This window comes from Microcebus murinus, chromosome 4, assembly GCF_040939455.1.
Source record: "Microcebus murinus isolate Inina chromosome 4, M.murinus_Inina_mat1.0, whole genome shotgun sequence".
Lineage (NCBI taxonomy): Eukaryota > Metazoa > Chordata > Mammalia > Primates > Cheirogaleidae > Microcebus > Microcebus murinus.
In genome coordinates this window covers 61,554,537-61,558,605 of record NC_134107.1, presented here as the reverse complement: position 1 = coordinate 61,558,605, position 4,069 = coordinate 61,554,537, and the positions used below count along the sequence as shown (strand labels likewise).

At 56.0% G+C, this 4,069-nt stretch overlaps 1 non-coding gene across 1 annotated transcript in view; it reads left to right on the top strand.

Moving 5' to 3' along the window:
• Window positions 1–4,065: 4,065 nt before the first annotated feature.
• The window catches only part of TRNAP-UGG (transfer RNA proline (anticodon UGG)), a 72-nt gene continuing 68 nt past the window's right edge, over window positions 4,066–4,069 (top strand). Inside the window, exon 1 of the tRNA in view lies at window positions 4,066–4,069. This exon is cut by the window's right edge and continues 68 nt beyond it. This is a non-coding gene — a tRNA (tRNA-Pro).

Genomic DNA, 4,069 nt, shown 5'->3' with positions numbered 1-4,069 from the left:
CTCTGGACCACTACTTCATACTCTCGTCTTACAGATGAGGAAACTTGTTCAAGGTCACCCAGCAGATGATGGAGGGGCTGGGAGTCAACTCTAGTCTTCCAGCCCAGCTCAAAGTCGGCCAGTGTCAAAGCCCTGCCAGAGGTTGCCCAAACCCAGGAACAAACGACCTTGTGTGTTTGTGGCTGGGGTGGGGGAGCCCCATTGCTCTAGGGAGATGCAGGGCAGAAGCAACCCACCATTGGGAATGGAGTTTAAGTGGCTTTCAATTTCCTGGGCTGGGTCCTGAAGTTAATGATTGATCTGCTGTTCTGCATGCAGGGTGGCGAGCGCTGGGATGGAGGGTCTCGGTTCCTGAGACTCTGCCCTGCGGGGATGCTTAGAGTGGGGGTCGGGGGTGCGGGCCAGTCTGGTGGCTCCATAAGGGCCACCGGAAGCTGGCCTCAGTCACTAGAGCAGTGGCACAGGCCCCCCAGCCAGGAGATGGGGGCTGGCGTCAGGAAGGAGTGGTAGAGGCAACGTGACCCCCTCAGTGCTGGCCCTGGACATAGCGTGTCTGGAGCCGCCTCTCCTCCTGATAGTGTAATCCCAGCCTGCTCCCGGCTCTGGCAGCCTTAACGCCAGGCCTCAGAGCTCTCCCCAGGCCTGCGGGGGCTGCCTAGCCACACACATGCAAAGGCATCATTTGAAGGTCAGGAGGCCAGTGAAGTGGCCACTGGTGTAGTCTGGTGAGAGACTGGCCTGAGCTGGGCAGTGGTCATGGGCAGTGGCTGAGTGCTATCATTATCTGCCGGTGGCAGCTAGCCTACAGAGGAAACCAAGGTCACCCGGCAGCACATCTGGGGTGCAGTGGGGTCCTGAGGCAAGTCTAGAGCTCTGTCCTCAGCCCCTCGGCCATGGCCTGTGTGTCCGAGACCCCTGCCCCAGCGTTGCCCTACTTCACAGGTTGCCCCCTGAGCTTCCCTGCTCCCACGTGGGAGCTGTGGAGCTGGTAGACAGCAGCCGCAGCCTCTGTGGGGCTCCAGCCTGACCCATCCCCAGCCCTTCTCTCCCTGGCTCCAGGAAGTCTGGAGCCTGCGAATCCCAGGAAGGTGCCTGGCCTGGGTCTGCCAGGGTCTCTGTCGCTGAGTCACTGGGAGGATCCAGGCCCTCAACACACCAGGCTTTCCTGTGCTGGAGCCAGGCAGCGTCTGGACGTGGGGCGAGCCAGGAGGAGCCTTAGTGGTCATCTGGTCACCAGAGGGGAAGGGGTCCCAGAGAGGGCCATGTCTTGCCCTCTCTAGACACACAGCGAATGTGAGGACACACGGCAGACGACTCTGTAAAGGGAGAAGCTTGCACATCCGTCCTTACCCCATTCCTCCCCGCAGGGCTGCGGGGGAGGGAGGGATCCCATCTTACAAAGAGGGAACTCAGGCTCAGAAAGAGGCAGCGATTTGCCTACAGACACACAGCGATGCACGCTGTCTGGGAATCCAGGTTTTTCCTGTAGTCTTTCCCAGTTTCCACTCTGTCTCTCTGTCACTCAGTAACTGCTGACCAATCAGCAACCTTTTCCCAAACACTTAGCACAGCACAGAGGATCCAGAGAGGAACTGGCCACACACTCAAGGGGCTTCCTGTGTGGAGCGGCCAAGGAACAAGTGCATGTGAAGGAAAGCAATACCTAAGAGGGAGGAGGAGAGGGGACTGTCGGCTGGAGCAATCAAGGAGGACTTCCTGCAGGAGGTAGCGTTTCCAGAATTGTTTGGATGAGGGAGGAAGTCCATGAGGTATGGCTGGGGAGAAGGCTGGAGGGAGGCAGGGAAGGAACTAGAGTGACAGCACATGTGTGTCATAGAGAGCAGGACTAAGCAACTCTTCAAAGGCTGTGGTGTGGTGGAAAAAGCTGTTCGTGTGAGATCAGACAGACCCTAGGCAAATCCCAGAGAGTAGAGGCTGGGTGCTCCTCACCCTGCATGTTTAGCCCCTAGCATTGGGTCTGGCACCTGAGTCAGTTAAATTAATGAATGACCCCAATTCCAACAAATACTGGATATGTGCCCTTGGGCAAATCACTCCGCCTTCGTGGCCTCAGTTCCTTATCTGTGAAATGGGATAACTACAAAACACCCTTGGCCTGGCTGTTGAGAGATCCAGTGAGAAAATATCTGTAAAACGCCTTCTATCGTGCTTGGCACACGGTAAGGTGTTCAATATCTGAAGATATTTTTACCTTCCTTCATTTACTCCTCACGTGCACTTAAAAGTGCTTCAAAAACCGCAAAGCTGTTGGCGCACTCTGCGAGCCCTTCTCAAGTGTTCAGACAGGAATGTACATAAAACGGAGGCCTTGCTGGGACCAGCTGAAGTAATGTCATTTTCAGAAGCAGCAAAATGCATCAAAGCCAGGAGTTACTTGGGGGTTTGTGACTCAGGAACATATGAATGTCGGGAACCAGCCTTTTCTCTATAAATTGTTTCCACACAATTTCGGCTATTTCCAGGAAAACAAATGTGAATATAAATATGAAATACGTACACAAAAATGTACACCTGGGGAATGCAAAGCAGGAGTGAGAGGTGACTGACACCTGGATTTCAATCCCAGCTTTGCCACTTGCAGCTGTGTTACCTTGATTAAGATACCTAACCTCTCTTGATTCTTTTGCTTACCAGTACCGTGGGGATATTTCTTACCTTAAGAGGTTAATGAGAGAATTAAAGACGGCTTGTGAAATCACTGCTGGTTATTATTATTATTATTTTTAGTTGTTCTTCTCGGACAAGTGCTGTTCCACACCCTTCGGATAGAAGTCAAGACCCGAGTTTCCAGTCTACAGACTGGAGCTGGGGGAAGACAGCAGAGGACTCCAGAGAGGCTGGGTTGGCCATGAGCTGAGAGGAAGGACGAAAGGTAAATCTGGGCCCGGTGCGGTGGCTCACGCCTGTAATCCTAGCACTCTGGGACGCCGAGGCGGGCGGATTGCTCGAGGTCAGGAGTTCGAAACCAGCCTGACCAAGAGTGAGAAGCTGTCTTTACTATAAATAGAAATTAATTGGCCAACTAATACATATAGAAAAAATTAGCCGGGCATGGTGGCGCATGCCTGTAGTCCCAGCTACTCGGGAGGCTGAGGCAGGATTGCTTGAGCCCAGGAGTTTGAGGTTGCTGTGAGCTAGGCTGACGCCAAGGCACTCTAGCCTTGGGGACTCTGTCTCAAAAAAAAGAAAGAAAAAGAAAGGTAAATCTGCAGGGGTGTGTTCGGGGGTAACGCTCGTTAACACAAAACACGAGAAAAATCCGAAAAGCCGGGCAGAGGGTCGCAGCCCGCGCCCGGCCCCGCGCGCCCAGTCGGTGCGCACGCGCAAGGGTTCCTCTTGCCACAGGTTCTCTGGCTCGCTGTTCTCGCGGCCACGAGGTCCCCATTGTTTGGGGGCTGCGGAAAGGCTGCGTGCTTAGTTGCCGCTCCTGCCCTGGCAGCCACCGCCTGGTACCGGGCTGCACGGCTGAGGTCGCCCCAACCCGCCTGTCCCCCAGGGGCACCTCCCCTCGGCACCCACCGTCCCTTCGGTGTCGCGCTCGCCCGTGGCCTGCAAGCCTTCGCTCAGCCCTGGACCGACATGTCGCTTTTGGGGGTCGATGCTTTGAGTTCAGCATTGGTCCGGGATTGATTAAGCACCTGCTGTATGCCAGGCCAGGGGTCGCGCGCTGAGCGCAGCGGTGAAAAGGGCCCTCCGGGCCCGATGCCCGACGCCCCGACAGTGCTACCCGGAGCCGAGGTGCGGGAGGCGGGAAGCGCGGGTCGCCGCGCCCGGGGCGGGCGATGGGGGAACGGCTCACGCCTGGTGGTTGGGGACCACAGGGACAATGAGCAGCAGGATAAGAAGAGCGTTTCCAGGCAGAATGTGGACGCGGCAAGTTCTTGAGAGCAAGCCCGAGGGATACTGGCGGGCTGGAATCCCTGGGGGAATCCGCGGGGAACGCGTGGATTTATTTCTACAAGCAGCAGTCGCTCTGGTGTTGACTGCGCACGCGCAGGGCGATGATTCAGTCTAGTAAATTCAAGAGGTTAATTCTCTGCAGCTGGCT